This window comes from Neofelis nebulosa, chromosome 4 (genome assembly GCF_028018385.1).
Source record: "Neofelis nebulosa isolate mNeoNeb1 chromosome 4, mNeoNeb1.pri, whole genome shotgun sequence".
NCBI lineage: Eukaryota > Metazoa > Chordata > Mammalia > Carnivora > Felidae > Neofelis > Neofelis nebulosa.
In genome coordinates, this window is record NC_080785.1 from 30,255,352 (window position 1) to 30,281,504 (window position 26,153).

At 37.7% G+C, this 26,153-nt stretch overlaps 1 long non-coding RNA gene and 1 pseudogene across 2 annotated transcripts in view; one reads left to right on the top strand and one right to left on the bottom strand.

The window, feature by feature from the left end:
• Window positions 1-26,153, top strand: part of LOC131509071 (uncharacterized) — a 265,862-nt gene that overhangs the window by 61,162 nt on the left and 178,547 nt on the right. The gene's annotated exons all lie outside the window — the stretch shown is intronic.
• On the bottom strand, window positions 14,468-14,937 carry LOC131509070 (ATP synthase F(0) complex subunit C2, mitochondrial-like; annotated as a pseudogene).

Genomic DNA, 26,153 nt, shown 5'->3' on the forward strand with positions numbered 1-26,153 from the left:
GTAGGCACTTAAGAAAGGAAGCTCATTGGATGTGTTTAAATGTATGGCCCAAGGCCTCCCCATTTTCCTTTATCACCAAACACGCTTTGATTGGGTATTCACGTCATTTGTCTTGAAGAGGAAGTGAAGCTTATTTGCATTTCCCTGGGTTTCCCAGGAAATTCCCAGGAATTCTTGTCCTTCATTCCATGGTATTTTCCTGTGTTTGGGATCACATTAAATTATAATCTCACACTGTGTCTCCAGGTACTGAACATTTGTTTAACAATAGAGCTAGGACATGTTAACGTTTCCAGTTTGCCCACAGAGAGATGGCTTCAGACTCCTAGAACATGTGGCAAACATTTAGAATAAACAAAATAGTCTCATACTCCTAGTGCAAGCATTAAAACAAAAACATCAACATAACACTATTTGTCAGAAAGTTTAACAAGATGAAGTTTGGAGATACAGAACTGCATGAAGCAATTTGTGTTAGAGCTACTTCCTTAACAGTGTTCCATGATAGGTACATACATGTTTTGACTTAAATGAGAATTTCCAGCTTGCATAAATTTGGGTGGGAAATGCTGGTCTTGACAAAATGAAACTCCTTTTAACTGCATGACTTCTCAGAATCTTAATATGCTAATGTTCATTGCCATTTTTAAAAGAAAGATTCTTTCTTCTCCCCCTACCCCCATGGGAACATCTGCTTGGACGAGTACCCCAAAGATCTCACTTCTGGGGAAATGCTGCCCAAAACAGATGGGGTGATTGACAACCAAAGGCTTCAAAAGCTTAGGATCCTGGATAAAGTTTGCAAGAGAAACTTCAGACATTTGTGTTAATATGGATATATTAAATATTTATAGTCAGATGTTACCTGAAACTAGCTATTCAGAAATCAATTACGGTGTGAAATAGGAGAGCACTGTACCTTTTTTTGCCCAAAATGCTGGCTTTCTTTTTACAGATAAAGCTTTAGGAGATTTCTGTTGGTTTACAGATACACTGGTTGTATGATTCTCATTTTCGAGGCTTTATGACATAGAAAAAGAACTGTGATGGACTGCAAATGAGAAGCTGGAGCTAAGTGCATGGAAACCTAGCAGGTACCATGCTTCTCCTTCTTAATCCATGGCTACCAATTAAAGATGCCAGAAAGCATATTTTTGCCATATTTATGTGTGAGTTAAGTAAGTATCTTTGTTGTTGTTGTTGTTGTTTAAAGAGAACTGCTAGCAAAGACTTTTGTTCATTCATCCTTTTAATTAATTCAAACAAGAAACATTTATCTACTGCCTGATTTGTACCAGGTACATTGTAAATAAGACAGGACATGTTCCCTGCTTTCTTGGAACTTCCTGGCTAGAGGGGAGAAAGGAGAAAGGCCATGTTTTATAATTTCTAATCATGCTGTGGCTTGTTCATTTTCCCAAAGGGATTTCTGTGCACTTAGAACTGAATAGGTGGGCAAAAATTACTAATATTTTGAAAAATGAATGCACTGGAACCCAAAGCTTGCCTGATCCTGGGGGTCATTCTCATAGGCACTAGGCGTATACTTTGTTGTTGCGAACATCTTGTGTAAATTATGACTATACTTTGGGGCAGAAATTGATAATGGTTAAGGATGGGTCTTTTGAATTATCTGCCAGAACTTCTGAGCAACTGTTCCTGTTTTTTAGTCACTGATGAGTCACAGTTCAGGGGAGATACAATCAGTGTGCCAATTGATGTAAAAAAAAAAATATGGGTGATTTCTACCTTGGAATCCCTGATACAAGTCTAAACTTATCTCACATTGGAAAATAAATCCTCAAGGCACATACCTCTGTACTTGATATACTGCAACACATAAAGGATCTCTCTGCACTCTTGAAGCAAGTTGGGGCCTGGTTTAAGGGTGTTTTTCTTATAAAAGAAGGAAAGATAATGGCTGAACTCTGGAATAAGACAGTGATAGGGAAGCTGTGATAAAATGGCTCCAAGATATAATATTTGCAAAAGTTTTAATCTACAGTGGTTGAATGTAGCCACCTCATAGGGAACTTAGATAACCTAATTAAGCAGTGTAAACTTTAAAAAGTCAAGGAAATGACTTGGTATTAATTCAGAACACAATTTAGAAAAATGTAACCTAGGCTTCTAGCTCCTAACTATGTGTGTGTTAATGTGTTCCTCTTCATACTTTTCTATTGTTTTAATAAATAAAGCAGTTATTTGTGTATTTTCTACTGTGGTTTTCGGTGTTTGTCTCTGCTCTGTTTCTGTGCATTTGTCTCTTCTTTCGAATCCAGATTGATCTAAGTCAATTTAAGTTCATTTATTTAATTAAGAAATATTTATGAAATGCCTGCTAGTGAGTAAGCACTAAGAATAAATGTTAAAAAAGGAAAGGGTGTGTGTGTGTGTGTGTGTGTGTGTGTATCTGAGAAGCACTACTTGAAAAACCAGAGGCAGCTTCATATTATCTGTAATAGGTTATCAAAGGGGATGGAAAGAAATTTGATATTCCTTTATGTCAAACTGCCATATATATATACTTTATATTTTAAAGTCCTGTGCCAAATAGGGGTGCCTGGGTGGCTCAGTTGGTTAAGCATTGACTTTGGCTCAGGTCATGATCTCGCAGCCCATGAGATCAAGCCCCACATCGGGCTCTATGCTGACAACTCAAAGCCTGGAGCCTGCTTTGGATCCTTTGTCTCTCTCTTTCTCTGCCCCTCCCCTGCTCATGCTTTGTCTCTGTCTCTCAAAATAAATAAACATTAAATAAAATTTAGAAAAGAAAAATAAATAAAGTCCTGTGCCAAATATCTAAATCATTTCCATTGTTTATATGCATATTCTGAATATTATGAGTAATGGAAATATCATAAATATTATAAATAATATCATAAAATAAATAACATCATGACTTCAGATTTTAAATATATTATTATATTTCAAAGTTTGATCTCATGTAAAATGTATCTTCTATTAAATTTATAACGTAGGAATTAAAAAATGAATATGAAAGACAACAGCCTCTTATTGTGTTTCCTGTTTTTGTTTTATATACAGGTATATATTATGAAATATATTTATATGATATATAAAATATGTATTTTATATTATATATCAAAGACTATTTCTTCTCTTTAGCTTTTATGGCTTAATTCCACTCACATACTATTTATTAAGTGATGACACGTACTTAAGACTCTAGTGCATGCAAATGGCTTCTCCCCCTCACTTACAAATCTGTGTAAATCTCTGAGAAACTTTACACTGTCAGTTGTTTGAGAGATTAAAAAAAATTGTTTAATGTTTATTTTTGAGAGGCAGAGTATGAGTGGGGGAGGGGCAGAGAGAGAGAAGGAGACACAGAATCTGAAGCGGGCTCCACGCTCTGAGCTGTCAGCGCAGAGCCCGATGCGGGGATCGAGCTCACAGACCGCGAGATCATGACCTGAGCTGAAGTTGGACACTTTGAAGTTGGACAAGTACAGAGACCGATGCGGGGCTTAAATCTACAAAGTGCTAGATAATGACCTGAGCTGAAGTCAGATGCTTAACCGACTGAGCCACGCAGGTATTCCTAGTTCACCTTTTAATTGCTGAAAGAGGAACACTTTATTTTTTATTAAAAATTTTTTTTAAGTTTTTTAAAAGTTTGTTCATTTATTATTTCAGAGAGAGAGAGAGAGAGAGAGAGAGAGAACGCAAATGGGGGAGGGACGGAGAGAGAGGAAGACACAGAATCTGAATCAGGCTTCAAGCTCTGAGCTGTCAGCACAGAGCCCAACATAGGCCTGAACTCACAAACCGTGAGAGTGAGACCTGAACTCACAAACCCGAGCTGAAGTCAGAGGCTTAACCAGCTGAGCCACCCAAGTGCTCCAAGATGAAACACTTTTAAAAAGTTAAAACTTGTGGCATCTTCCTTCTGCTTAGCTAAAATTCTCATCTTGAGCAAACTGGAGATTAATTCATTCACTTGTATTTTCTGTATGTGGGAGGTACGTGTGTGTGTGTGTGTGTGTGTGTGTGTGTGTGTGTGTGTGATGGAGAGCCTAGTACTTGTCAAGAAGTGTATTAGCAGCTAGGTTTACGGCAGTAAATAAAACAGATAAACTGCCTGGCTTTGTGGAGCTTAATTCTAGTGGAGGGAAGACCTTTTATTTAATAAGAGGCCAGGCAGTGTTCAAAAAATGCTATGAAGAGAATTAAAGTAGTGTACAGAAATAGAGGACAATGGAGAGCAGATTTCTAATATGGTGAAGGAGGATGGCCTCTCTGAGGAGGCCATATTTGAGGAGAGATTTAAATAAAGTCTGGGACCAAGTCTGCTTTTGGTTTTCTGGGGAAGAGCATTCTAGACACAAGCACCTATAAATGCAAAGCCTCCCAGGCAGAGGCAGGCCAGTTGTGGTTGAGTAACGGAAAGGCAGCCCACAGAAGCAGGGTGAAGGAGGTAGAGGGTAGTAGGAGATGCACTAACTGTGAGGCAGCTCACACTTAACAAATGTGAGAACCAGGGAAGAAGCCAATGGAGGCCCATGTATGACATGTCTGAATATTTAAAAGCTATAAATCAAGCTAACATACTGTTAAATAAAACATGTTCTATCTTATTTTTTTAACCTTTGTAACACCCAGGAGTCCAAGTTTAAATACAACATTCTTGGATTCATTATTCCAGGTCAATGAATAAGGAACTGACCCTGGTCCTCGGTCTTCCCCCTTCTCTTTCCATTTTCAGCTCTGTTCTATATTTTGTGATATTATACATACACATGGATATCCAGATCATTGCTTCCAAGATCCACTCTCACTCCTGCAAACAACTGCCTCTGAGTTACCTCTTGGTTCTGTGTCTTGGATCATATACAGAATAGATTGCAGACTGGGAAGCAGGCTTGCAGACCCCTGGGCAGGGAATTCTGGACCCCTGGGAAACCAGGGCATATTCTGTAAGTGGTCTGTAGATTCCAGTTGTGCACATTCCACTGACTTGTAGACTCCTTACCTGGTGGCGGGTGGGTGGTTGCAATTGGTAGTGTATCCGGAGGGAAACCAACACTGGGCCCTCTGAAGCACATACTCCAGACTGTGTTCTAAGGATGGTACCAGTAGGCTTTGTTGGTCTTGGCAAGGATTTGGCTTTTAATGTTAACAGAGATAAGAAAACATTGAAGTGTTTCGCTTTTCATTTTCAATCTCACTCTGGCTGCTGTGTGGAGAGCAGCCTGGAGTGGGTCAAGAATGGAAGGAGGGAGCTCAGTGAAGACACTGTTGTAGAGTTTTCAACAAGAGATGGTATCTCTACGGGTTCCTATGAGCAACCAATAGTTAGTGATAAACAAAATGCCCTCCCACTCTTCAATACTCTTGGAGACTATAGAAAGCAGATTCTTTTGTTGGGGGAGAATAAAAGTGAGAAATGAAAGCTTTTATACCCACACAGTTTACCATTACTTTAGCATGTCTTTTATTCAGCTGTCTTCACTAACATAATTTTATTATTCCACTATTCTTATCAACATGACTTTATTATTTCAGGAAACTCTTGCCCAAGAAATATAAATTGCAAATAGCTTTATTGTTTGCTCCAGGAGCTACCTAAAAAAAAAAAAAAAAAAATTAAGTGACTATCAGATTGCTCAACTTTTATATAAATTTTTTTTTTTCAACATTTTTTATTTATTTTTGGGACAGAGAGAGACAGAGCATGAACGGGGGAGGGGCAGAGAGAGAGGGAGACACAGAATCGGAAACAGGCTCCGGGCTCCGAGCCATCAGCCCAGAGCCTGACGCGGGGCTCGAACTCACCGACTGCGAGATCGTGACCTGGCTGAAGTCGGACGCTTAACCGACTGCACCACCCAGGCGCCCCGCTCAACTTTTATATAGATAGCATCAAACGATTCTTACTTGTAAGACTCTTTGCACACTTTTTAAAAAATTTATTTTTATTTTTGAGATTTTGTGTGAGTGGGGGATGGGGCAGAGGGGGAAGGGAGAGAGAGAGAGAGAAAGAAAGAGAGTGAGAGAGAGAATCTTAAGCAGTCTCTACGCTTGGTACGGAGCCCAATGCAGGGCTTGATTCCATGACCCTGGGATCATGACCTGAGCCAAAATCAGGAGTCAGATGCTCAACCAACCGAGCCACTCAGATGCCTCTTCAAGACTCTTTGAAACCATCCTCTAGAAAACCTCATCTTACCATGTTCACCAATTCTAATCATGATCCTTATACAATATCAGTAAAGTTCTCTGTGTTGAAAGACTGTCTTAAACCAATCTCAAAATCTCATGTATTGCCCAACTTTGTAGTTCCCCCTTGGAAAGGCTATGAAAACACTGATAAAATAGTGTTCTCCTTTATCTTTATTTTTTCCATGAGGAATAAATTCAACTTTGTCTCATCAAGAGTTTAGGAGCACCAGGGTGGCTCAGTTGGTTAAGTGTCTGACTCTGGATTTTGGCTCAGGTCATGATCTCATGGTTGTGAGATTGAGCCCTGTGTCAGGCTGTGCAGAGTGTGGAGTCTGCTTAGGATTCTCTCTCTCTTTGTCTCTCTTTATCCCTCTGCCCCTCTCCCCTACTTGTGTGCTCTAAATAAATAAGTAAATAAATAAACATAAAAAAGGGGTTGTTTTGGTGATGTTTATAGCAAGCCACTCTTTGACAATCTTGGAGGCCCACTGAGATCTGATAAAGACATCAAACTTCTACAACCCAAGACTCTCAATCTGGAAATAGAGCAATCTTCTGAGACCTCTTGAGTTTTCAACTCAGGGATATTGCATTGGGTCCAACTTCCTATTTCAATCTTTTTCTTTTCTTTCTTTTTTTCTTTTCCTTAGCTCCCCAGATAGTGACTTGATTTTGTCTTCTAGGAATAAACAAAATATCCTCCTACTCTTCGTAAGCCTTTTAAGGAATTCTCTGATGAAATAATCAGACTTGTAAACCTCCTACTCTTTCTAGAAATCTGCCTTATTATTGCAACCTTGTGATATATAAGAAATACATGTTTTGTCATTTCTTACGTATATTTGGTCATTTCTCATATATATTTGGTCTTCACCCACAGTTCCTGGCTCACAGCAAACCAAACTCTTGGAATTTCCTGAGAGATAGGAGCAATGGGAACAACAGTTGTTATATTTGGTCTCTTGTCCTCAGTTCCTGAAAATACTTCAGAGCCATAAAGGTGAAATGAGTGTCCTGTTATTCATAACAAGCACTTTTCACCACTGGTTTATGCTAATGAGGTGACTTTCTAAAGCACCTATAGATGGGGTCTGATTGCCAAGGGGATCAACAATGAATAGGTGTATGATTGACCTACATATAGAACCAAACCAAATTGACAGAAGCCTCCATTAGTTTATCTACAGTGGTTAGTGCCCTTAGACATCATAGGTAGGCTTTTGCCATTGCGTTTATAGGGACTATAGTAAGCTATTAATTCTGATGATTTTGATGAAGTTGAATCAGAATAACAGGCCAACTGTAGCCCCTCACCCCTTTCTAGAAATCAGGGGTAGGACTTAAAGTTGCAACCTTCTATTCATGGTTGAGGTATAATTGACATACATATAGATGGACATACTCAATGTATACAATTTGATGAATTTGGAGATAAGTATAAAACAGTAAAACATCACCATAATCTATGCCATAAACATATCAGTCTCCTCCAAAAGTTTCTTCCTGCTTTTTTTTCTTGTGATAAGAATACTACATTAGATCTATCTTCTTAGAGAAATTTTAAGAATATGTTAGCTATAGGCATGATGCTATAGAGTAAATCTCTAGGACTTCTTCATTTCACAGAACTGAAACTTAGTACCTTTGACCAATATCCCCTCTACCCTACCCTTGGTAACTAGCACTCTATGAGTTTGACTATTTTAGGTTCCTAGTATAAGTGGGATCCTGTATACTAGTGTCAGAACTGAACTGAATTGTAGAATATCCAGCTGATACTAGAAAATTTCTTGGTGTAGGGAAAAAAACCCCACACTTCAGAATTGGTGATCAGAATCAAAGTCCTTGTCTCAGTCAGTTTAAGCTCCTATAACAAAAATAACATAGACTGGGTGGCTTAAACAATAGAAATGTGTTTCTCACATATTTGGGAGCTAGAAAGTATGAGATTAGTTATGGTGCCAGCATGGACACTTCTGTTGAGGGCTCTCTTCCTGCTTGCACACTGCTGCTTCTGGTTGTATCCTCACATGGTGGAAAGCAGAGAGCTTTTCCCAACACCATTCATTGAAGAGACTATTCTTTCCCAATTGTGTGTTCTTGGCACTTTTGTTGAAGATCAGTTGATTGTGTATGCATGAGTTTATTTCTGAGCTTTCTGTTTTATTGCATTCGCCCAGCAGATTTTTGGTATGTTCTGGTCATTGCTTTTTTCTTAGGATTTTTGAAGCATTTTCTGCCTGGAGAGCTAGAAACAGTATCAAAAATATTACTTAATTTTGTGTTCCCAAACTAGGAATTTCTAACCTATGTTTCTAATGACAAGAGTACCCATTTTACTGTGACTGTTAAAAAGCTTTGCAAAATCCTGCCACTCAGAAACTTTACTGCTCATATTGCCCCCAGTCTCTAGAAAAGGAAGAGAGAACAAACAGAACTGGAGAACTCAGACTGGCAAAATTCTCAGACTCTCAAACTTCTGAGGCTGAAGATACTGCCATTGAGATCATCTCCCTTTGGCATTCATTGACTCTCCCGTTTCAATTGATAATGGTTGACTTATAGAAACATCACTTGCAATTATGGACTCCATTTACTAAAAACAGACATAGTCCAATATTGCAGGAGATTCTAGGAATGCATGCAGTATTTTTTTCAAGAGGTTTGAGCAGCCTTTCTTATAGTCCTTCTAAGCAACCTTTGAAGGATCTAAAACCTGAGACCAGGTCTTCTAGAAAGAGCCCATTAAGTACTGTTCACAACTAGAACAGCAATAAAATTCCAAGCAGTTGTTCCTTGGATTCATGCCTCTCAAATAAAGAGGCACAAACTATCTTTGAATCACTAGAAGGTGGTTCTTAGAGATCTCAAGATGAGGATTCTCTGAATATCTCAAGAGTCAGACCATCTTCAGAAGGAGATAAGTGTTACACAGACAGCTTTCACCCAGGATTCACAAAATAATACTGTAGATTATAATGCTTTAGTAGGCATTATTTTGTTGTTTATTTTTCTGGACATTTTATTTCCTTTGTTGCTTATGTAAGGCTATCTTTAACTAAGTTATTGTAAGAACTCCATTCCTAATTTCAGTGTTATGCCATCTCAGTCACTCCATTGTATGAATCCCATGAATGGCTACAATTTGTTAATAAATGTATGCATATGACTAAACATCAGAAAACATACTTCCATTTGGAGCCACCCAGCTTCCTTTGGTACCAGTTCCTTATAATAAATCTCTTGGTTTCCAGGGTAACTGTACTTGACTGTCAGCTAACATTGGATGTAGAAAACCCCACAATAGACCAGACAGAGAGAAATCTGAAACCCCATTATCACATTGCACTTAGAAAAGAAAGTTCCTGTCTTCACTGAAACACCGTTCAGTGATTTTTTGTTGGGCCTCAGTTTTGAAATTGAGCTTGCACAAAAATAGAACTGAGAAGAGGACTAGAGTAGAGATGGTATTCACTGGAAGACCAACTAACTTTCAAAGGAAAGACACACTATTTTTCTTTGGTCTTAGGTCTACCTAAGGATCTCATCTCAGTCCTGCAAACTCGTTGCCTGGTACTGGGCCATGCTTGATGAGTAGTTCCACATTTTACAACACTGCAATCTGTTGGGGTATATTATCTAAAAACAGATCATTGAATGGCTCCTAATGACTGGTATTGGATTTGTGTACAAATGACTACTCATTTCTAACTGCCAAATGGGAAGAGACTTGTTATATGTTGGTAATCTGATTCCTTTCTTTAGGATAGTCTCTGCATCACTTAGGGACAATTTTGGCCCTCAGTTTTCCCTTTTAGAAAAATTTCACCCTGTGCCTTAAAATAGGCCTGGAGAGTAGGAAGAATCCAATATGCCATTATTTACAGACTAGCTAAAGAACTAGAGAATGCCACCAAGGGAAGTGACACTTGAGACCTTCATTAAATTGGGCAGATGCTGGTCCAGAAGAGAGCCTCTTTAGATATAACATTGGCCTCTTGAGAGGGAATATGTGATGTTTTAGGGGAGGTGTGTTGTGCTTAGATTCTTACAGGCCTCTTTGGTATCTTTAATGTCGTGAAAGAGATTTGGGAAGGAACAAACCATAGGATTGTCAGTTTAGCTAAGAAACTTCTATCTGGTATGTGGGTTTTTTGCTTTAGGGATGAGATCTATTTTCTGTCTAATTTGGGCACCTTGTCTCCTGGCTGACAAGTGAAATATAAACTCTAATCATAATTATACCTTTAACAACTGCCTGGTTGTAACGTTCAGATGTGTGATCACCAGACATTTGAATATTGCTGAACAGCCGCCGTGCCATCAAATGATCCAACAGGTGATCTTCCAACAAAAAGAATAGGAAAACCTTATCCTTGTGGAGGTTGAAACAACCATCTCTGGAAACATGATACAATATCCTGGCAACTCAAATATTAATGAGAATTTGGACTGAACACATCCCCAGATGTTAAGGAACCCTCTTGGGGCACCTGGTGGCTCAGTCGGCTAAGCATCTCTTGTTTTGGCTCAGGTCATCATCTCATGGTTCGTGAGTTCAAGCCCTGCATTGGGCGTGCTGACAGCATGGTGCCTCCTTGGGATTCTCTCTCTCCCTCTCTTTCTGTCCCTCCTCTGCTTGTTCTCTGTCTATCCCTCTCTCTCTCTCTTTCTCTCTCTGTCTTTTAAAATAAATAAACTTTTAAAAATGAACCTTCTCATAGGTCAGGTTGGAAGAATGACCACACGGTGGGACAGTGATACTGAAAGCATCTACATGCATATAGCTTATGGTCTACATGAACCTGACTTTGTTTCGCTGTCTTAATTAACTTGATTTTATTGTTCTTCATCAATATGAATTTACTATTCCAGGAAGCTCTTGTGTAGAAAAATAAAAGATACAAATATCTTTATAGATTGTTCCAGGGACTTTTTGAAAAAAACACAAAACACAAAACAAACAAAAAAAACCCCATTTAAATAAGCACCAAACTGTTCAAATGCTTAACAGATAGCATCAAACAACTGTGAACTTCCCGAAACTCTTCAAAACTCATGCTTCAAAATTCTCACCTTGTGTGTCCACCAGTACTAAATTATAATGATCCATACCGATCCTAAAGACCCTGAATTGAATATCCACCTTAAACCTGGCTCCCGATCCTCGCAAATACCCTGATTTTTCTGTCCCCTTTCTGAGATACTACTAAAACTCTTGACAGTGTGCTCTCCCTAACTCTGGTAGGAATACATTCAACTTTATGGTATACATGAGAGATTATATAGATATAGATATAGATGATATAGATATAGATATAGATATAAATTTACTCTTTTTATTTTTAGCCATACTAGTAAGCTCAATGTTACCCCCTTTTTATTTTAATTTGTACTTCTCTGATGACTGTTGAAGTTGAGACCTTTTCCTTTAAAAAAAATTTTTTTTAATGTGCATTTATTTTTGAGAGAGAAACAGAGTGAAAGTGGGGGAGGGGCAGAGAGAGAGGGAGACACAGAATCTGAAGAAGGCTCCAGGCTCCAAGCAAGTGTTCAGCACAGAGCCCGACGTGGGGCTCGAACCCACAAACTGAGATCATGACCTGAGCCGAAGTCAGACATTTAACCGACTGAGCCACCCAGGCGCCCCGAGACCTTTTAACATGCTTAAGAAAATCTGTATCAATACAAACTAAAGGAGAAAAAAACAAAAACAATCTATAACAAAAAAATGATAAAGATGAATAATGATATGGAATTAAAGTCAAAGAAAGAATAGCAGCAAGTGAATGCTGTAATTGACTAAAAGCAGTGTACTGATGATACACTGATAAAAATTTTTTTTTTACGTTTATTTTTTGGGAGACATAGAGAGAGCACAAGTTGGGGAGGGGCAGAGAGAGAAGGAGACACAGAGTCTGAAGCAGACTCCAGGCTCCGAGGTATCAGCACAGAGCCCGACACGGGGCTCGAACTCACAAACCATGAGATCATGACCTGAGGTGAAGTCGGACGCTTAACCAACTGAGCCACCCAGGTGCCCCTGATGATACACTGATAATAGTGTAAAATTTTAGGAATCTTAACTCTATGAAGCAATCTGCCCAGTGGGACTTTACAACATTATCAAGCAGAACACAGCAGCCAGGCTTCTGAACAGAATGCTGCATTAAAGCCTTAAGAAAAATTTTCTAACAAAGTAATTTTGGTTTATGAATGGAAAATATGAATAAACTTTATAGCTCACTTAATAAGTTTCTAAATAATGAAGAGAGCCTTCATGTCAGTCCTCAGGTCATACTCTGAAGGTCACTGATCTAAGGCTTGGTTCCAAAAGGAAAACCACTGGGATATAAGGGAAGATTTATTAATGTGCTTTCCATATCTATATTAATAAAGTTGAATCTCAAAATACTCACCTTGGAAAAATGTCCTATGTTATCTGATACCAATATATGTTCAGAAGGTATTAGCTATTCATATCCTATATGTGCTAATAGAAATGACACGGTTTTATATTTAGGGGACTTATTTAAAAACTGCTACAAAGAAAATAGCAATAACAAGCACATTATCAGTTATGTATAAATTTCTGTTAACAGATACTGAGAAGGGATTGATCCACTCAGAAACATACCAGAATGTACCTGCCAAAATGAGCATTATTCTCTTGGGAGGTTATTTTTTCTAGCAAATTTGGCTGCTGATTTTGATTAGCAATATATTTATATAAGAGAAAATTTTCTTCTACCCATTAAACAGTTTCCACAACACTGCTGCAGACTCTACAGCTTGGCCTCTAACAAAGGCAGCTTGGTATTATTTTGAATTTACTTTAGAATTGCTAAAATTGAGGCAAACCAATTTTTTCCTTAAGTGGAAAAGCAGCTCAACAACGTTTAAATGAACCATAACAAAAATGTCCAGTAGCTTCTTAATGAGCTTCAATAGAGTTGTGTAAAGTGAACTGCCAAAGACATTTTTTCCCCAGAAACTAGAAATAGACCTGTAGGGGCCAAACTCCCAGTCCAAGGCTCTGCCCCAGCTAGTGTTCCTAAAAGCCTGATCTGAAATATCAAAGCAAAATTTATTATCGTTATCCTTATGAGATAATCCCCATAGCAGCCTAGCATTACTATTGTAGCTCACTAAGGGCTCAAGATCTCCCAGTGAATAGTGTGCTTAAATATGCTATTTATAACCAGAAAATATACTTTCAGTATAAGCCATTTTGTAAATCTGTAGATGCAAGAAAAAGGCAATATAGATTTGTGTGTGTGTGAAACTGGGGTATTTTATAAACTGCACCATAGATCTCTAGAGTATGTAGGGAAATTTCGCTTTATTTTGTTTCATTATGTGAAATATCTTTTGGAAATGTTTCTCTTTGGCTTCAGCAAATGTCCTGGCTTAGCCGCTGTGTTACAGGTGCTCCAGGAAACTGGAAGACCTGTCTAAGAACTTAGTACCCTTAGCTTGCCTAGTCCTGAGGGTATGTGGCCCTGAATGTCATGCTGATGGTGGACATGGAGAAACTCAAGAGAATAAACAAGGCAAACAAAGAGTTGAAATGTTTGGATGTTTGTCTGGAAAACACAGACAGAATCTGGGGGAGCAAAAATGAAGGCTGCACAGTTACCATGCTGATCTCCTCTGCGCGATGAGGGATGACGGAGAGTGGTCACAGCTTTGTCGAGATGTGAATCTAGCGGTCCCTGGATACCATGTTCTGTAGCATAAAAATTGGCTTGTTCAATAAAGATGACGATCATATCATAGGAGACCCAGAAAAGGCCAGAAGCTTAGTAGAAGGCTGAGACTAGGATCCAAGGAACCATCTAAAAGAGTATTAAGGTTTTGTTTGGTCATTTGCTTGTTTCAACTATTCAGAAGCAAATTTACTGTGCAGCTTGTGAATCGAAACTTCAGGGTGCCTCACCTGGTGTGTGCTGAGAGTTTCTGAGAGTTTTTGTGAGTCTCAGGTAGAGAGGAGAAGCCAGGTTGCCATCAAGAAGCATTTCTCTGTCGATACCTCTGGTAAATGGCTCAAGAGCTCTCACAAGAAAAGGACCTGGATCTGCATTAATTTTTGGTGGTTTATTTTCTCATTCTAACTAAATGCATACTCTCTTTTATTATTGATACAGTATCTATTTGTCTTCCCTCTGTCAAACCCTGAGCCAGCCACGTTCCCCAGCCTGCCTGGGGAGATATAGGAAAAGGAGCAAACAGGGCAGAGGAGACACTGGAAAAAGACCTATGGGAAGTAGAGACAGCTCTGTCACATGGAAAAGAGGATGAGAAAGGCCACCACCATGCAAAAGAGTCCCATGGCCTCTGGGAGGGCAAAGCCCAGAATGGTGTAGGAGAAGAGCTGTTCAGGGAGGGGCTCCTGGCATAACCAATGATGAGGCTCCCACATGCAGTCCCTGTCCCAGCCCTGGAGCCAGCCACCCCCACCGTGGCAGCCCCAGCCCCAGTGCAGTTGGCTGCTGTGTCCTGTCCCTTGAAATGGCGCTGGTTCGGAAGCTGCGGCTGGGAATATGTGAGGTCGGGGGGTGTGGGACTGCCAAGCTGCCAAGGTTCCATCTGTCAGTGTCTCCAGTGGTTTTAGCAACACTGCAGACAGTGACTGGCTCAGCAGCTGAGAGGTGCTCCTGACCAAGAAGGGGCGGAGACTAACTTTAGGCAGGCAGACATTTTCAGAGGATGAGGGGCTGTGGCAGGAGAGCTGCTCCCAGTGCAGAGATGACAGAGTGAAATGTCCACTTTTGTACCTAATGTTGTCTTTGTACTTCTGTATTTCTTTGTGGAAGTTCTCCCAATATTGTATAAGCTTCAGGCCAAACAAAATCTGGATTGCCCTTACTTTGTGGTTTGTTCACAATGTCAGACAGGTAGCTGGATTCTTTCTTGACACTTTAGAAATACATATCCTGTAAACAGATAGTTTATGGAACAACTGTAGTGTTTGCTACTCATGTCAGAGTGATAGCCTTAGAAAGACCCATCTCAGAGACAAGGTCAGGAACAGAGAAGAGGTTTTCCGTACGACACTGCTTTCTAACAGTTTTGATTGCACAAATGCTGTTATTTAGTTTTCTAATACATAGCTATTAAGAGATAAAAAAAGAACCTGTTCATCATATATATTATGTAAGAAAAATGAGACACCACACTAACAGGCAGCAGCTGGACACATCCAGGTCATTGACACTTGGATGTATGATGGAAACCTTTGGGGTCAATGTGGAGTTCATAGGTTTATGAACTCCTGGATGACTACATAGCAGAGCTGATAAAGGGAATAATGTAAGGGAAACCAACAGACCTGTACCAAAAAAGTATAAAGGAAAGAGTCTAGAAATTTAACAGGGTAATTAATACGTACAAAATACAAATTATTTTGCATTCACTGAGGAATTGTGATAATTTTATTTTAAGAACATGTTTTAGTACCCAAAGGATTTCTTTCCATAACAATTTGTTGGAATCGTAATTGGTTTAATTATGTAAACAGTTCAACTGTATAAGATAAATAAGGCATTCCTGTTTTTGGCTTAAACTATCTTTTTCTTTCAGAAGTTAAGAAAAACATACTTGCATGTTCCTAGAGAATTTTACAATGAAGAGTGGGTAAAGTTTTGGTCTGCCTTTGAAGGTAGAACAGTTGATATATAGATCATTGATGTAATTATAAGGATGTTTGGAGTTTTCATTTAGCGTGATATTATTAAATATGGAGAGTAATTTTTAGTGCTCCTAAAAGCAAGTATTCTACATTCTTATGTATTTTGTCAGTATATTTTAAAATGTAAAATGTATTTCCTCTGACAAAGGATAGAATAAGATAATAAAAAAAAAATCCCCCTCATTAAGGAACTAACTCAATTGATGCATCTGGTAGATACTCAATAAATATTTGTTGAATGAAGGAATTATTTTAACTATTATATAAATGCTTTCTAGAAATAAAGTGCGTATATTTTTAAATGACCCAATGATAACTAAACTCTAAAAATGACTAGTGCTTGCTAATGGATGGGAAAATAATTTTTAAGAGGAGCTTTTCAAACTATTGAGCACATTTTTATTTGAGTTTTTTTTAAATATATCTTTTTATTCCTAGCTGTTGGTATAGTTGCTGCCATGAGTAGATACTAAATAAATGTTTGTTGATTTCACGGATAAATGAGGCATTTTAAGGGTTAGTCCTCTCATCTGAAATTATACATAGTTTGTTTATATTCAGGTTGACAATTTATTTATGTAATGATATGAGATTGTGATTGTCAGCAACATATAGAAAGTGCTAAGCATGAGACCCTCCAGGAAAATTAAAAAAAAAATAGACTAGATGAGAAGTAGAGGAAATTTTATAGTCTCAGGAATGACAATGCTTCAGTAATTATACGGCCAAAGATAGTAAGTATGGCAAGTAATAAGCATGGGCCAGTAAAAAGGACAAAAGAGGGAATTTGAGGTTGTGAAAAAAACACAAAGGGGATGATTAAGATATATATGGGAAGTGAGAGTTTACTTAATGAAGCTAAAGCAATGGTATGTTGAGGAGTAATGAGGTATTTGGCTAGAAAATATGAGAATTGTGGATTCCATTGATGAAGGGCCTTAGATGCCAGACTCAAGAATTTAGATGTCATAGACAAGAGATTCTAAGAGACTAGCATGATAAGAGAAGTGTTTGAAAGACATAATGCTGGCAGCTGTGTGCAGCATAGAATGACAGGTTCAGAAGCTAGAGGCTTAGCATATCCTAGTAAGATGAAGGTCTGCTCTTGAGAGGTTTCTAGGGTAAGGAAAAGGAAGCTATAAATGTAGGAGAGGTGGGGGCAGAACAGCATTGACTAAGGGCAAATTCAGGGTGCCAGTTAAAGGAGTAGGGTCAGTTGGCTGGGTTTAAGGCTTATTTACATTTCAGATGTCACAGACTCCCTAAGACATGCCCTCTGACATAGATGATGGGAAAGGATGAAATGTTAAGACATAAATTGTAAACTTCAGGAATTACCAACATGAGTGTGATAGCTGAAAACTGCAAGAATGGGCAATATAGAGAATCCATAGAAAGAGGAGAACAAAATATTAAGTAAGCTTTGACCTCACAGGTGGGTCAAGAAGAGAGGAGGAGATGGGAAACAGTGAAACTATAGCTGAGGAAAGAGGATATCATGTTTTCAGAGGAGAAGGAAGATTTCAAGGAAACAGTGACCAATTGGGTCAACTGTAGTCAAGGAAACCAAAAAGTTGGACACGTGAAAGCTCAGGGGAAAATTCATTCATTTAGGGGCAGAGGAGGGGAAAATTTTTTTTTCTTTTTTTTTTTTAACAACCTTTTTGATATTTCATTGAAAAATTTGAGGGTGGACGTTGTATTATTAATGTTTTCAAGGAGATTAATACTAATCTTAATATGGGGAGATAAATAGTGATTCTAAATAAATAGTGACTTGATTCTTAGAATTTTGCTGCTGAAAGCTGTATGGTTCAAAAAAATCAGGTAATTCTAATCCTGAGATGCTGAAGATAAGCAGTTCAACTCAACTTCCAGCTGGAAGAATTGACTACATGTTAGGGGAATGAATCATTTTAAAAGGGTTGGATTGTTCTTAGTAACTTGTTACCAAGGCTTCTGGATATGTTTCTGTTGCTTTGCTTGCTTTTCAAAGGGCTGGAAGTGGAAAACAGTAAAGAATTTAATCCTGTGGAAAACAGAAAAATAAAGCTCATTTCTATGCTCACTCAAAATACATAGGAGAAGGACATGAAAATAAGTCGGAAGTTGAAGTTGACAATTAGGCTCCTGGCTCTGTGACTTTGTCATTCACAGAGGAAGTGAAACAGAAATGAACCTTGTTTTTTGTTTTTGTTTGTTTGTTTGTTTTAATAGGAGTCTATATGCATTTGATGACAAACAGTAGATCATGTTTAAATAAATTTTTGTGATACATGGTGAAACATGACTTCCTACTAACCTGAAGATTTATGGTCAATTTTCTTACCCAAGCTTATTGGTAATGTAAAGCTAACAAGGCTGAACGTTATTTGCACTTAACTCTTTGCAGTACCACTGTCAAATAGATATTTCATGGTGGTCACTGCTTACAGAGTCGACTGGTTTATTAAACAATTTTATCCTGGTGAAGTATAAGCATAAAATGATTATATTTTTTCTCCAATTGCTATTTTCAACCATGCTCTGTTAAATCACTCTTTCTAGTCCTCTTAAGATTATCTCAGGTTGTTTTCATAACTTTTCATCCATTCCAAGATATTAAAAAAATCAATTCCATTCTGGAATGACGTAAGTTCAGCAACATGCCAAATTAACCCAGTTCCTCTCTTTATGTTTTGTGCCTAGTAGTCTAAGGAAACTGCATTGTGGGTCCTGTTCTTTCATTTCTTCTCCCTTTCTAATTCTGTCCTATCCCTTTCTGGGTTTCTTTTCTCCTCCTACATTGGAGCCTGGGAAGAGAATTATGAGAAAGGCCAAATGTTCATACCTGCATTCCAGAAGGCTGGCTCTCTTACATGGAATGCAAGTATGAGTTTTTAAAGAGTTCTACGCAGGTTCCTACTCAAGGGTGCCTCTCATATTCTCTTGTTGCTGTGGTCCTCCTGGTCATAATATTAGTAAGACAACTCGAGCATGGATACCCTCCTAGGAGTTTGTATCTGAGAAGTATAGACTGCTCCAGTAGAGTCCCCGTACTGCTGTACTTCTCCAATTCAATTTTTTTTTAACTAATTAGGCACTGAAGGCAGATCCCAATCCTGCTCCCCAAGGGGAAATTAGATGGATTCCCCACTTTTTTCTCATCACTTGGCTTATTATGGTGGCTGAAAGAGTGGAATCACCATCTTTTCTCTTTTGCCCTTCAGGCAAGAGATGGCAATATCTCTCCACCCACTGTGGCTAGCTCCCTAGACCTTAGAACCTGTTGGCTTCTCTTCATCCTGTTTACACTCTTGTACACTGTTCTTTTATTAAGCCTCCTTCAACACCTATTAGAATGTATCATGTGTGCAGTGTCATGGCTCCGACTGAAACGGATAATAAACAATCTCAACAACTCTGTACTATAAATATTTTAAGGCAAGATGTGATTTACACAAAATAGTTCTTATGAAATTTGCATCTCTGAATGTTACTAGAGAGAAAGAAAACTTGAGTAGGATAAATTGAATTAAAATCTCAGCTCTGACATATACAAGCTCATTTGTAAAGTGGACATATACATCCCTACTTCATGAAGTTGACATGAAGATTCAATGAGATACAGGAATCACGATTCCACACAGGTCGTAGTCGATAAATATTCATTCAACATCTACATGATTCAAGACACTAAGTGCTTTCTATACAACACTAAGTGCTTTCTATACAATAAAGTGTTCTATAAATACAAGTTGATTTAATTCTTAATCTGATACAGGAGAAATATCTTGAAGTCATGAAAACATTCTTCTTTGTATAGAATGAGGAAGACCAGAGTGGACAAAGTGTAACTAGCTCTTCTTGGTGTCCTTCACTTGATTCTCTGACTGTGAAACATCAGCATAAAATCTGATTTATACTCTCTGGTAATAAGATTAGCAACACAATATGTTTTAAAACATTAAACTTGCTGGAACTTATTTAAAAAGTTTCTTTAAATGTTTATTTTTGAAAGAGAGAGAGACAGAAGGCATGAAGGGGAGAGGCAGAGAGACAGGTAGACACAGAACTTGAAGCGGGCTCTAGGCTCTGCACTGTCAGCACAAAGCCCGACGCAGGGCTCGAACTCACAAACTGTGAGATCATGACCTGAGCCGAATTCGGACACTCAACCGACTGAGCCAGCCAGGTGCCCCGCTGGAACTTATTTTTTTATATATGAGAACAACAAAAGTAAAGCAAGGGTACCAAACAACCCAATATAGACTGTTCCTTTTTTTTAATGTTTATTTATTTTGAGAGAGAGAGAGAGAGAGAGAGAGAGAGAGAGAGAGAGAGAGAAGGGACAAAGAGAGAGGGAGACAGAGAATCTGAAGTGGGCTCTGCATTGACAGCAGAGACCCTGATGCAGGGCTCAAACCCATGAACTGCAAGATTGTGACCTGAGCTGGTCGGGCACTGAACCAACTGAGCCACCAAGGCACCCCTAGACTATTTTTAAATGCCACTATTAATAAGTGAAAATACGGCAATTATATTGAGTATCCATAACTTAAAAATTTTTTAAGCAAATTTCAAATGGTAAATTTTAATTTTTAATTAATATTTGAATAAATATTCAAGAAACTTTGGTTAAAGAAAGAATCTTGTACAGAGCATTAGAAGGCTTGGGATTTAGATAGATATTTGCCATTAACAGGGTATTGACTTTTAATAATTTAACTCTCTGAGGTCTAATTTCTAGTTCTGTGGTTCAATTAATATATTTTTATGACTTATTAATTTATAAATAATATATTTGATATTCCAAAATTCCTAATTCAATGCAGGTGAAAAATGTGTTAAACTCAGCGCTGCTCTGGGGAGAGAATGGGATAAAGAAGGTCCAGTCCTGTCCTCAATGAGTTAGAAGGAATAAAATGTCAGTGCCAGTAAGAAATAAATTCTGTAACTGAGATTAATAAAGTGCTTAATGAAACTGCCAAAAGGAGCAATTTTTTTCCTACTTGAGGGAAATGACATTGCAGGGTAGATAGCTTTTATATATATCAGTATTCTAGCTGAAAATTGTCTTACAGAAAAACCTTGCATTAAAAAAAATATTTCCTCAAAACCATTTGCATCTTTTAGGGTGGGGGGGTGAAAAGAAAATTTTAACTTGATAATTTTTGATATCTGGTAAAAATGAATATTTGCTTTCCTTTTAATAGATTTTGACCTAATGCCTGACAAGTGCATTACTTCATTAAAATAGTTCTTTAGAATTAACACCAAAGTGGAGACTTCTGCTTTTCCTATTCAATATTTCATCAAGGATCCTAGCTCTGCACTTTAAACATAGGGAAATACACAGTTTGTGCATAGTCACCTGAGGACCCCTACTTGATGAGCTTGGAGATATACCAAAACCTGCAATAATAATAATTACAAATTTAAAAACAATATTTATTTATGTATTTATTTTGAGAGAGAAAACATGTGAGCAGGGGAGGGGCAGAGAGAGAGGCTGAGAGAGAATCCCAAGCAGGCTCCAAGCTGTCAACGCAGAGTCCGACGTGGGGCTCAAACCCACGAACCCATGACCTGAGCCAAAATCAAGAGTCAGACGCTTAATCAACTGAGCCAGCCAGGCATCCCTGCAATAATAATAATTTTTTAATGGGGCACTTGGGTGGCTCAGTCACTTAAGCATCCAACTTTAGCTCAGGTCATGATCTCATAGTCCGTGAGTTTGAGCCCTGCGTTGGGCTCTGTGCTGACAGCTTGGTGCCTGGGACCTGCTTCAGATTCTGCGTCGTCTTCTCTCTCTGCTCCTCCCCTGCTCACATGCTCTCTCTTGAAAATAAATAAACATTAATTTTTTTTAAATAATAATTAAAAAATGCTCAAATGTTACTGTACCACTGTAGTAAGACTCTAAATTTAAATTATAACCACAGGCATCAGGGTGTTCTATATTCAAATATGTGCTGAAATTTCAGCGTTTGGAAAATTTTTAATTCCAGAAGGGAAGATGATCTTTTTGTTACCTGAAGTATAATTACAATACAATATTATATTAGCTTCACTTGTACAACATACTGATTTAAAAAAATTTTTTTAACGTTTAATTTATTATTGAGAGACAGAGAGAAACAGAGCATGAGCATGGGAGGGTCAGAGAGAGGTGGAGACACAGAATCCGAAGCAGGCTCCAGGCTCCAGGCTGTCAGCACAGAGCCGGATGTGGGGCTCAAACCCACAAACTGTGAGATTATGATCTGCGACGAAGTTGGTTGCCCAACCGACTAAACCACCCAGGCGCCCCTATATTGATTTCATAATTCTTTTTTTTTTTTTTTTTAATTTTTTTTTCAACGTTTTTTATTTATTTTTGGGACAGAGAGAGACAGAGCTGAACGGGGGAGGGGCAGAGAGAGAGGGAGACACAGAATCAGAAACAGGCTCCAGGCTCCGAGCCATCAGCCCAGAGCCCGACGCGGGGCTCGAACTCACGGACCGCGAGATCGTGACCTGGCTGAAGTCGGACGCTTAACCGACTGCGCCACCCAGGCGCCCCTTGATTTCATAATTCTATACGTTACTCAGTGCCCACCATGGTAAGTGTAGTCACCATTGTCACCATATGACATTTTTACAATATTATTGACAATATTCCCTATGCTGCATCTTTTTTCATCTCTGTGACTTATTTCTTTTATAACTGAAATTTTGTATTTCTTAAATCCCTTTCTGTTTTTCCTATCCCCTCTCCCAGATTATCCTTTAACTATAAGAATTCTTCAGGGTCCCACTTATATTGGTCAAATATATGATGTAATTGTATGTAATACGTATAAATACATATATTTATAAATTAATTTTTAGACTTGCAACTCAACTTTGTTATGTTATTACCAGTGTTTCTAAAATCACGGGTGTATTTATTCTATATCTGGACTTACATTACAATTGTACCAGAACAGCTACCAACGTAAAAGAAATATGTGAAGTACCCTTGTATAAAGTGAAACATAATAGCTAATTTAATTTTGAGTAAGTGCATATTTTATACATTGCTCCTTGCTTAAAACAAAGACACACTTACATGATCATTAAATTTCAAGGTCTTGAAAAGCCCTAATAAGAAGTTTCTTCTTTGGTGTATAAGGTGGCTGGGCAAAAGTGGTGGTGGTGGTCAAGTGTGTGTGTTTTGGAGGGGAAGTAGGAGTTCACAGCCTTCCTTCTCCCTCCCCTCGGGAAAGAACAGGTATTGCCAATTTATCGTGTCTCCCTCTCCTGCCCTCTAAAAAGAAGAGTGCAATTCTCTTGAGTAAAGCTATCATAGAGCCCCTAACTGCATTCCCCCAGAGGGATGTGCAGGTAGAAGGAAATGTGACGTGCCGGAAGAGGCTCTCTGGTGGAGAGGAGAAAAGTGGTTGAGGGAACTAGATCATGGAGAGAAGTGAGTCCTTTTGCACTAAGAATGTCAGAGGTATCTGGGCATTTCAAGGTGTTAAAAAAAGAAACAGGATTATAATTGGCATCATCTCGAACCATGTTCTGGATTGCTTAATGTTTTCAAAATGAGCTACTCATGATTAGAGTTTGTGTTTAGGGCATGCTGTACTCAATCACATGGAGCATAGCAACAGGTTATATATGTAAGACAGACTCCCTTATAATAAAGGAAGAAAAGTCCTTCAAGATGCTTAGCATACAGTAGATGCTGTATAAATATTAGAAATTACGAAGAATTTTCTTCAAGAAGACAGGCTTACAAATTGCAGGGTACTTGAAGAAAGAATCTCTTTGAAAAAGGATTATTTCATTTTCATTATAACAACACTACAAATTCCTTGTATTTTTCCTTTCTTTCTTTCTTTCTTTCTTTCTTTCTTTCTTTCTTTCTTTCTTTCTTTCTTTCTTTCTTTCCTTCTTTCTTTCTTTCCTTCTTTCTTTCTTTCTGAGAGAAAGAGAGAGACAGAGAGACAGAGGGAGAGAGAATCCCAAGCAGATTCCATGCCCAACTTGGACCCTGATGCAGGGCTCGGTCTCACCACTGGTGAGATCATGACCTAAGCTGAAATCAAGAGTCGGACTCTTGAACAACTGAACCACCCGATGCCCTTGTATTTTCTAATCTGTTTAATTTCCTGTTACTTCAAGTAGTATTCTGTACGATAATATTCTAGCACATTAAATAATTTGGGCAACCTCATGGAATTTCCTAATTTACAATTTGGCCTAAAGCAAAACTCTTATGTACATTTACATTCTTTTTTAAAAAGCATAATTATTAATTAATTATTAGTTTCTCCAGAATGTATTCTCTTCATGTGAAAGACCTAAATTATTAAAACTATAAAAACTACTGCAGATATAGCACATTTATAAAATCCAGTGTTATAGAAAGTGTGGGGGAAATTTGCATACTGTTGGGAATATTAATAGGAGGATATGAACAATATATACCAAAAGCTTTAAAATGGTACAAATCCTTTGGCATAACAATTAAGTTCTAGAAATTTATCCTAAGGAAATAATTAAGCATGAACTTAGAGATTCACCTACAAGATGTTCTGTATTTATTACTTATTAAAAAATTATGACAAAAAAATTAAAACATTAATAAATAAGCCAAAATTTATCTACTATACAGTGGAATTCAGCCACTAAAAAGTATATTACAGGTAACTTTGGTATTTTTTAGCATGTAAATAACACATGAATAAATGTTTAAATGGTATTTAAATAGAGTAAAAAGTTAAAGGGTCAAATTGCTATTTTCAGTAATGAAAATTATGAACAACCCTCCCACTAGGGACATCTATGAAGCTGACAAAAAAATTTTTTAAACATCTTCAAAGTATGAAAGCCTTCACAAAATGGTAAGAATTTATGGAACTAGTTTCTAATATAGCTCGTAATAAAGAAAGCCAAACGACAGTGAAATAAAAATATCAGTGTACTGGCAGAAAATAATTTCCAACTTTGAGTTCCATACTGAGAAAAGTATTTTCCACAATGGAGGCAAGAAAAACAAACAACCCAACAGACAATTTCAAGAGAAATTTAAAAATCTGCTTTGGGCAGAAGGAAAATTATCTCAGATGGAAGTCAGAAATCTAAGAATAGGAAAGAACACAGCAGTGATGGTAAATATGTTGACATATATAAATGAATATTAACTGTATGTAAAAATAATGATGACCTGAAGTTTCTTAAAAAAGAACTAAAATAAATTAAAAAATAACAATTAGTTGAGAAGGGAATACAAAGAAACTGTTGTTAGGAATTTGTCCAAGAATAGGGCCAACATACTGATTAACATTAAACTTTATAAATTAGGAATACATGTAGGAATTCATAGACTATGAATCAAAAGCAGGTGAATTGCATATATAACTTCCAAAAAGAGAACAAATTTAAAATATTAAAAATGTATTTAAAAGAAGAGCAGAGGAAATAGAAAAGTGTGATAAATGGAAAGCACAAAATAGGTTAGCAGACTAAAAGCCACATGATGTACTCTATATTAAAAGAAAGAGGATTGAGTGCTCCAGTTAAAAGACAAATATTGTCTAATTGTATAGTAAAAAAAAAAAAATACAAAAATGAGATTAAATCATATGAAGTTGCTAATGGTTGATAATTTTCAGACCATAGGCATTGCAATTTCATTTGATTCAGCTAAAATATTATTTGGAGGGGCACCTGACTGGCTCAGGTCACAAACTCACGAGCTGATGAGTTTGAGCCTGGCGTCAGGCTCTGTGCTGACAGCTCAGAGCCTGGAGCCTGCTTCGGATTCTGTGTCTCCCTCTCTTTATGCCCCTCCCCACTCACACTCTGCCTCTCTCTTTCTCTTAAAAATGAATAAATATTGACAGAAAACGTTACAAAATAAATAAAATGTTATTTGGAAGAGACACATATAAACTGTCAGGACAGAGAAACATTTAAGTTAAAAGAATGGAAAAGATAGCTGTGCAAACTAAACTAACTAAAATAAAGCCGATTTATCTAGATTCATAGACAAAATAGAATTAAAACCAGAGAGCATTATCAGAGATGAAGAGAGTCAATAATGATCGAATTTCATTTCAGTGAGTCATCACAATTTATAATTTGTCAGCACCTAATTACAGTAGTCTCAAAATATAGAAAACACAATGGACAAAAATACAAAATTGACGAATCTAAATCAGAATAGGGTAGGTTAGCATGAATTTCTCAGTGATTGAAAAGACAAAGAAAAAGCCAGTAAAGAAATCTGACGTTTAAATTTTCTGATTTGAACAACATGATT